The sequence below is a fragment of the Ambystoma mexicanum genome, chromosome 6q, assembly GCF_040938575.1.
Source record: "Ambystoma mexicanum isolate Mex_15411 chromosome 6q, UKY_AmexF1_1, whole genome shotgun sequence".
Lineage (NCBI taxonomy): Eukaryota > Metazoa > Chordata > Amphibia > Caudata > Ambystomatidae > Ambystoma > Ambystoma mexicanum.
Genome location: NC_090937.1, coordinates 228,566,760 through 228,577,087, shown reverse-complemented (window position 1 = coordinate 228,577,087; position 10,328 = coordinate 228,566,760).

Genomic DNA, 10,328 nt, shown 5'->3' with positions numbered 1-10,328 from the left:
TTATTTATTTATTTTAATTCTTGTTACGCGCCACATGCCCATGGTCCTCAGGGTGCACAGAAAAAACAAAACAAGGCAAACAGAACATAAAAAGACTGGCCAGATGAGTGGAAGGAGGGATTACTCTGTGTTGAAAAGGTGAGTCTTTACAGCTTTTTTAAAAAGATGATAATTTTGTATTTGGCGTATAGCAGCAGGGTGTATATTGCAGAGCCGGGGTCCCTGGGAGTCAAGACTGGTGCCTCCGAATTTAGCAACCTTAAATCTTGGGTGGTCCAGTAATGTAGCAGTGGAAGAGCGAAGGTTCCTGCGAGTTGTCTTGACTTTAATACGTTCTGACAGATAGATGGGACTGCTTAAAGACACACACTTGTGTGTTATTGTTAACACCTTGTGTGTTATTCTGTGTTTTACCGGAAGCCATTGTAGCTTCTTACAGTAAATGGAAATGTGGGTACCGTGCGATTGTTCAAAGATGGTGCGCACAGCATTATTCTGAGCCACTTGAAGAGATTGTATATTGGCAGCAGTGGCGCCAGTCAGTAGGCTATTACAGTAATCCAGTCTGGAGTTAATCAAAGCTGTGGACAGAAGTGCACAATAATCAGTTGTTATGAATGGGCGGATATAATGCATTCGCTTGTTAATAAGTCCACAGCTAGACCGGATGTTGGAGACATTAGATTTCATGGATAGTTCGTCATCCAGAACGATGCCTAATGTTTTTACTTTCCTTTGGACAATCATGACAGTGTCAGGAATTGTGAAATTGGCATAGTCGTGAGCTAGCATAACTGGCAAGTTTTTTGGCTTTACAAGCAATGCAGGTTCAATCCCAGGGTCCACGCTTAAAAACCTCTGGGTATTAAGCACGTTATAAATACGCAACTAAGAGACATATTCCTTCAACAGCGCCTCAATGCCTTCGGGCTGTGTGAGTGCTTTAAAAATGCAAATTAAATAAAATCCCTTTTTCATAGGTTATTAGTGCAACTTAGTTTTTTCAGTATATTCAATATATATTCATTACATGGACGCGGTAACGTCCATGTAGTTATGGTTAAGTTGGTGTTTCCATAGGAAGAGCATTTTTTGGGTGGCTTATAACTTCGCTCCCCCTGGACGAATCCTCAACAAACTTTGCAAAACAAGTACATGGCCCACTCTGAATTTTGCAAAGTTTGGAGAGGTTTGGTCCAGGGGGGGCAAAGTTATACGGGGGTCCCAAAACTTTTGTTTTTTCCCATAGACATAATGGGAAAAAACTTTGCGCACGCCTACAGCCCAAACCGCTGGATGGATTTACACCAAATTTGCGGCAGGAGCGGGAGCTTGGTCCCGAAAGCGTGCTTTTGCAAATTTGGTGTAAATCCATCCAGTAGTTTTTTTTTTAAAATGACCAAAATGTAAGGCAAAAAAATTAGTGATATCTCTGTTCGCTCTGCGGACAGACATGCAACGTGTTCGCTGATTGGACGGCGTGGTGCGTGAAGCGCGTCAGATTTTCTGTGGCGCCCGCCATCTTGCATTTGCAGACGACCGCGGACAGCGCGGTAAAACTTGGATTAAAAATTGTATTTAGTGGAGTGTGTTGGTGTGTAAGAGTGTTTGGGGAGGGTGGGGGAGTATGAGATAGGTTCAATGTTCTGTTTTTTTATATGCTAGACACTTTTGTTGTGTTCGATTTGTTTGCGGACGACACGGCTGTTCTGAAATGTTCTATATAAACTAAATGGTGGGGTGTTCTGAGGACGGAGTATGTGTCCGTTTTGTTCGCAAGCAAGCTAAAATTGAGCTAAGAACACTCGCGGTGTCCTTAAATGTTCGTACATAAACAAAATGGGTGTGTCCTGAGGACGCTGTCCGTATTGAACTCTGGCAAGTTGAATGTGTTCTAAGAACACTCGCCGTGTCCTGAAATGCTCTGATTACTTACTGGTAATCTTCGTTATTCCTAGTCCTACTCTTCCTCATCACAGTGCTGACGCCTCCCTGCGGGGAAGGTCCCATGCCCCTGCTTGGTAATATGAAACTGAGTGATGTGGATGTGGGGGAGTAGTTATAGGAATTTAAAGAAATAGAAGAAGGTCCTGTGTCGGAGGCAGGGGCCTCATGAAGTAAGCACTGGAACGAGGAAGAGTGGACGTGGAGGTAATGTTTGCAATTAAACAAAATGGGGGTGTTCTGAGAACGCTGTTCGTATTGTTCGTTGTCAGGTTGAAAGTGTTCTAAGAACCCTCCTTATGTCCTTTGACATTACAATTTCCTATGGCCCTTACCCGACTTTTTGTCCACTAAACAAACGATAAATCAGGCTGCTGTGCGTCGACATTATGTGATAATCCTATCACTTGCCCCATCGACCTGGATGACCTGCTTTTGCGACACGAAATCATATCTCCCGCCCCTAAGCCTGACATTATCAAAGCATTCATATTCCCCGTCTCTCTCCGTGACGGTACAGGGTGCGTAGCCAAACGCGCCCAGTCGTCTCCAGTCCTACGCGACTTTACACAGAACCCGGAAAACAACACAGATCATCTCACAACACAGCGCGCAACAATTCAGAATATGAAACTGTGATTTAAAAGCAAACAGCAAGATTGTACATTTCGTAAAGTACTTTTATTTGACATCAAATGTTTAGAGAATATTCAGCGATTTGCATTTGTCTTTGCTGTCGATCCGCAAAAGTTCATCTTGAGTCATGCGGTGTTCCTTTGCGGTACAAAGGGTGTTGGTTTATGTTAAAAGTAGCACTATGGTCGCACTGATAATCGGAAGGCTGTTCCAACAAGGAGGCATTAGACCACCATAATGGTTGGTATTTTGCTTCTAGCCGCTAGTACCGCGTAAGGCCCAGTCGTCTCCAGTCCTACGCGACGTTACACAGAACCCGGAAAACAACACAGATCATCTCACAACACAGCGCGCCACAATTCGGAATATGAAACTGGGATTTAAAAGCAAACAGCAAGATTGTACATTTCGTAAAGTACTTTTATTTGACATCAAATGTTTAGAGAATATTCAGCGATTTGCATTTGTCTTTGCTGTTGATCCGCAAAAGTTCATCTTGAATCACGCGCTGTTCCTTTGCGATACACAGGGTGTTGGTTTATGATAAAAGAAGCACTATGGTCGCACTGATAATCGGAAGGCTGTTCCAACAATGAGGCATTAGACCACCATAATGGTTGGTATGTTGCTTCTAGCCGCTAGTACCGCATAAGGGCATATTGGTCCTTGGCGATTGTCCCATAAAATGGTGAGGGTCATGAAGTTGTTTAGAAGTAGCTACACCTGGCAGTTAAAAAATCCGTCGGCCGGGATCTGAAAATCGTGGCATTGGCAGTACGGAAGGACATAGCTGTTTTAAAAAACATAAATTAGTCTCACCAGCCGATCTTCATTAAAAATATTCATTTTATTTATTAGGGCGTGAAACTATTTGCTAGCGAGGATAGTGCAACGGAGTATGTTAACTTGTTCCCATTAACCCACCCTCTGTCCTCTGCCTTTTTCATAGCCCTCTAAGCGACAGGGGACCAATTCGGCGGTGATAGTGCGCGGTAGAAAACACTATGCCACATTGAACGAACAAGTACAACTTAACCGGGCTTTAATGCCAAGCTTTTGTTATTATATTCCGGTATAAAATAATCTAAAGGGTTACTTACATTATATTGGCATTTTCCATTGTCTAAGCATAGTGCAGTCCCAAAATACGACTCCGTCTGTGCCAACGATCTTTCTCATAGTGATATAATATATAAAAGTGGTTTCGTTTCAGAATTTCATCCTTATCGTGTGTTACGTTTTTGCAACACTCCTTCAAAAGAAGTCTTTTAGCACAATCCCTGTCTGTCAAGGTCAAAAAACAATAGAACCTTATAGTGCGAGTCGTGGGACTCCCCGGCACGCGAGCAAAAATTGGAAGCAGCTGACCTTCACTGTAAACGACCACAAATTCTTAGTGTGCAACATTCTATGTACAGCCATCTCTGAGAAATTGCTTTTTACACTCCATCTTTGTATATTGTTTGCGTGCTAATAAAAAAACTTTGTTAAATGGACGTTATGGTTCCAAGTAAAACCGGAAAACCCCTGAAATTCGCCAGTTATGGTAAGCTAAGCAACCATAACTCGCGCCACCACCGTGCACTGCTAAGACTATCACCCAGGACATCAAAGATGACATCACAAATGTCATTGATGACATCACTGATGACACCACATGTGTATGTACTTTTCATGAAATATGTGTACAAGGGATTCTTATTATAATGTTGTGAAAAAAGTGTCAAGGATCATTGCAATAAATATCATATCCTAATTAGTGCTTTGAACGATGCATTGATATAAATAGCATTCTATTATGGGGTTCTATCTAGTATATGTCATGATGCCTACCTCCAAGGAGCCAGGTCCGACCCAGCAACCCCAGAGGCAGGCATCATTTCCCCCAGGGAAGTGCCAGCGGGCCCAAGCTGGGGCCCTTTGGACACAGTCCTGGTGCCTTAGGCGCCAGGCTCATGTTGGACCCCTGTCCTGGCGCCTTAGACGCCAGGCTCATAAAGCTAGACATGTGTTCAAGTGTTTTAAGGTGCACTTACCTGATGCAGACCATGCTGCTACATCCAGGCCCTCTTGAGGCCTGAATGGAACTACTTTACCTGTGGACCTACTTTCCCCTGGGTGTGGTCGGGGAAGGATACATACCTGATCGGTGGAAGGATACATACCTGGAACTTCTTCCAAAGCTATTTAAACCACGCCCGATCAGCAACTCACGCTTCGCGTTGTTCTGCTCCTCGCAGCTGGACGCTCACCGTGTCAGCTCCTGCATCTGGACTTCAGCCACGCCTGTCAGCATCCTGGGTCACCTGCTAAGAGAGAATTGGAGAGAAAGAAGACCTTACCTGCTAAAGCTGCATCGCGGAGACTTCACACCGACGATCCTGAAAGGGAAGACATCATTTTAAAAGCATTTCGCTTCGATCGCTGCAGCGCTGCATTTCACTCACCTTTCCTGGGCATCTCCATCTTCAGCAGCGATCATCCGGTACCCGCAGCCACTTCCCAGAGCCTAGTGAGAAAAAGACAAGAACACAAGGTGAGAGAAGGAAGGGAATAGGAAAAGCTCAGTTTCCTTCTAAGACTTACCTGTTGGTTCATTCCCATTTCATTTCGGGTCCTGCCGCTTCCTGGCATTCCGGACCCCGGCCCCTATGGCGAAAAAAGACAAAGACATTGAATGAGCGAATGCAAAGAAATTACCCGAACGCTCATCCAGAACTTACCTGTCATTTACTGGAACTGCACGTTTCACTTCGGGTCGGCGCCATATCTCCGGCATTCCGAACCCCGGCCCCTAAGGGGAAAAAAGACATAAGCGATTAGCGCTTGCTGCAATAAGACAATGAACATTATTATAAGGCTTGAACTTTTGAACTTGCTACAGAACTCTTACAGCGCCTTACCTGAATAGTCAAGCTTATTTGAACTCCCATCAAACCTCAATCCAGTGAAGTAACTGGGTTTCAACGCGCCCCTGCATCAGAAGCAGGATGGAGAACTCATCCTTCCAGACCCTAAGGTGAGACTTCACAGGGAATCGAGGAAGGGTATCGTGGAGGGCTGGAAGGGAGTGGGAGGCTTGAGCATTATTCCGTCAGTAGGTAATACTCCCTTTTCACGCACAAGGGAATATTCCTGCGAGCCAGTGAGTCCATCTTCAGAGTCCTGCGCTTCACCATAGAAGAAGCATCAGCACTCGAAGCCAGACCTGCGCCTCCGTGGAAACCCATAATTTCCCACACGGGCGCTATGGAGACTTCCGAGACAGATCAGCTGGCCCAGCTTTTGGGGGAATTACGGGCAGAAGTGCACTCAGCCCGCCAGGAGACTAACGCTCTCAAAAGAGAACTGATCCTATCTAAGGAAAGAACAGATGACTTGGCCAAAAAAGTTATTGCAGGCCCAGGCAGGGCACACTCCTTTACCTAATTCCGGAGATACTTCCACATTAATGCGTTTGAATAACCCGGTACACATCAATCTACCTGGACACATGCCTTTGGCCCCGCCTGAACGTTTTGCGGGGGATCCCAAGAAATATGCCGTCTTTATGAACCAATGTCGTTTACACTTTCTATGCAGACCCGGGGCCTTCCCTAACGACCAGACCAAGGTAGCCTTTATACTATCCTACCTCAGTGGCAGTGCTGCCGATTGGTCTATTCCATTGGTAAATCAGGATGATCCCATTCTCCAGAATTTTCAGGGTTTCCAGGCCAGCATGGAAAGATTGTTTGCTCGACACTCTCAAGGACAGGCCCTTGATAACGAACTGCTATCCTTACGACAAGGTAATCAGGATCTTCTGTCCTACGTTGCCACCCTTAATAGACTGGTTGTGGAAACTGGATGGCCAGAAAACAAAAGGATCACATTGTTTCATCGAGGCCTGCGCGGAGAGCTTAAGGATGTTCTAGCTCAGATAGTAGATCCACCCCAGGTCTGCGCAGACTACATAGACTTGGTGGTTCAACTTGATCACAGACTTCAAAATAGAAAAGCAGATCGGTTCAAGTACGAAACCCGAGTACCGATCAAAACCCACGCTAACTCCAAGAGTACCGACGTATCCGAACCTATGCAAATCGGTGGTGTTAAAGGACCATTAACACAGAAGGAACGAGAGAGAAGGCGGCAAATGCAACTTTGCCTGTATTGCGGGACTTCCGGTCACTTTCTTCGAAATTGTCCGGTTAAACCACCGAAGAAGGTGGTTGGAGCCACTGATAACGATTTATTGACACCTGATTCGGGAAACGACCTAGCCCGACAAGCGTAGGGGTCCGCTTGCCGAGCTTGAAAACAAACTCTTTGACCTCGCATTTTGTCATGCCAGTGGTGCTAGTGGACCCAAAACAGCCTCAGCTGTTGCATGCTATAAAAGCATACATTGACAGTGGAGCTATTGGAAATTACATAGACCGTGAATTGGCTTCCATGATTAAGCTCCCTCTCCGCCCGAAAGTAACCCAGGATGTCATTACTACAGTAGATGGAACCGAAATTGCCTCAGGGCCTGTAACGCATTCCACTGTTGAAATGACACTGGTGGGTCAGGATGGACATCGGGAAGCAATCGTGTTTGATGTGATCAAGGCCCCACAATTTCAAGTAATTCTTGGAATTCCTTGGTTAGAAACACATAATCCCAGAATCGACTGGCGAGCAAAGAAGATAAGTTTTCCTGATTGTGAACTAACTTGTTACCCAAGAAATCCAGTTATGGGTCTAGCCTCAGCAACTTCCACCCCTGTACAGCTACCGTCTGAATACCAAGAATTCCAAGACGTTTTTCAGAAGGAACAGGCTAACACATTACCTCCCCATCGGTCTTACGATTGTCAAATCGATCTGGTACCCAATGCTCAACTACTTTGTAGTAGGATTTATGCTCTTACGGAACCTGAGAACCTACATTTGCGTCAGTATTTAGATCAGTACCTAGCCAATGGTTTTATTCGCCCGTCCAAGTCTCCTGTCTCCTCAGCTCTGTTCTTTGTGCCGAAAAAAGAGGGCGACCTTAGAACATGTATAGACTATCGCGCCCTAAATCAAATAACGATTAAGAAACGTTATCCTCTGCCCCTGATCCCTGAGCTTATCGACCAGGTGAAAGACGCTTGTGTGTACACCAAGTTAGATCTCTGAGGAGCTTATCACCTGGTGCATATAAAAGAAGGCGACGAGTGGAAGACTGCATTCCCCACCAAATTTGGGCTCTTCGAATATCAGGTGATGCCCTTCGGTTTGTGCAATGCACCTGCCGCCTTTCAGTACTTTATGAATGATGTTCTTCGGGAACTTATCGACGTCTGTGTCATTGTTTATATTGACGACATCCTGGTGTACTCCTCTTCAGAATCCGATCACAGAAAACATGTTAGGGCAGTTCTTGAGAAATTGCGCCAGCACAGACTATTTGCAAAGCTCGAAAAATGCGTTTTTCATACCACAGAAGTGGAGTTTCTCGGATTTATCCTGACACCTCAAGGAGTCCGAATGGACTCGCGAAAGGTGGACGCCATCCTCAAATGGCCATCTCATAGCTCGGTGAAGGGAGTTCAGAGCATGCTCGGCTTCGCCAATTTCTATCGAAGATTCATCCCGGAATTTTCCCGAACAGTCCAACCCATCACAGCTCTCCTAAAGAAAAACAAACGCTTTGAATGGACTCTTGAGGCCGAACAAGCCTTTCAGGACCTGAAAACCAAATTCACCTCTGCACCTATATTGAAGCACCCGCACCCAGATCTCCCTTACATTGTGGAAACCGACGCATCCAGTTCGGCCATGGGAGCTGTCCTGTCGCAAAGAGACCCAGAAACTAACCAACTACACCCTGTGGCCTTTTGGTCCAGGAAATTTTCTCCTCCTGAAATCAACTACGCAATTACCGACAAAGAGTTACTGGCTATTAAATCTGCTTTTAAGGCTTGGCGTCACTACCTTCACGGGGCAAGACACACCATCACCGTAATTACGGACCACAGAAATTTACAGTATTTAAAGACGGCCAAGGCTCAATCTTCACGACAACTCCGATGGGCTCTATTCTTTGCGGAATCTGATTTTGTAATTACCTATCGCCCTGGCTGCAAGAATGGTAAAGCGGACGCCTTATCCCGGATTGGCACGGAAGAACCCAATTCGAGTTTAGAACCTGTGCCAATCATACCAGAACAAAGAATCTTAGGCCTAACTTCATTACAAACTATTGAGGACATCCAAACGCAAGTAAAACAACTTCTAGACTCTTCAGCCTTACTGGAATGGAGTCAAAAGGGTCCTCATTACACCGTTAAGGATGACTTACCCTACTTCCAGGAGCGGTTGTTTCTGCCTAGTAAAGAATTGTAAGAACTTGTTATTGCCCATCATCATGAATCATTAATGGAGGGACACCCTGGTATCGCTAAAACGGAGGAAAAAATCAAACGCCACTTCTGGTGGCCTTCTTGGAGAAAAGACATGAAGTCTTTTGTTTTGTCTTGCAGAATTTGCGCCCAAAACAAGGGTCAAAAGAAAAGGCCAGCCGGCCTACTTCAACCCTTGGATATTCCACCGGCACCATGGCACACCTTGTCAATGGACTTTATAACTGACCTGCCTCCTTGTGCTGGTTACAACACTATCCTTGTAATTGTGGATCTATTCTCCAAAATGGCCCACTTTATCCCTTTAAAAGGTTTGCCTTCAGCTTCCACCTTGGCCAAGGAATTTCTGGAGAATATAGTTCACATACATGGTTTCCCTTCCATTTTAGTCTCGGATCGTGGAAGTCTATTTATCTCCCATTTTTGGAAGAAGTGTTGTCAACTAGCACAAATAGATGTGCGGCTATCCACCAGCCACCACCCCCAGACCGACGGACAAACCGAGAGAACCAATCAGACTCTCGAGCAATATCTTCGGTGCATGTTACACCAATCCGAGTTAAATTGGAAAGACATCCTTTGGATCTCAGAATATGCATACAACAATTCAGTGCATTCTGGAACCGGACAAACTCCTTTTTATACTTTGTATGGTCACCATCCTCGGACCTCTGATCTAGATCCACCTCTGACCCTGGAAATGCCCGCAGTAAATCATCTGCATTCCACAATAACCCAAGCCTTCACAGAAGCTGCAACCCATTTACAGCAAGCCAAGAAAAAGTATAAAGAAAACGCTGATTTGCACCGAAGTAAAACTCCTCCTTACCAAGTAGGAGATCAGGTATGGCTAGCAACGAAACATTTACCCCTCAAGGGCCCGCAAACTTTCAATCCCAGATTCATAGGACCTTATCCCATCAAGGCTATAATCAATCCCGTGGCCTTTAAACTGGATTTACCGTCTAACATGCGTATTCATCCAGTTTTTCATGCATCACTTTTGAAGCCAGTACAACCAGGGACCCGACTGTCCAAGCCTCCAGACCCAGTTCAAATTGAAGGGGAATTAGAATTCGAAGTTAAAGACATTTTAGACTCCAAGGTGTTAAAGTCCAAACTCTTCTATCTTGTTGACTGGAAGGGATATGGACCTCAGGAGAGATCGTGGGAGCCTAGTAACCATGTTCACGCACCTCGATTAATACAAAGGTTCCACCGGAGATTTCCGAACAAGCCAAAACCCCCGGAGGGAACAACCTTGGGAGGGGCCTTGAGGGGGGGTACTGTCATGATGCCTACCTCCAAGGAGCCAGGTCCGACCCAGCAACCCCAGAGGCAGGCATCATTTCCCCCAGGGAAGTGCCAGCGGGC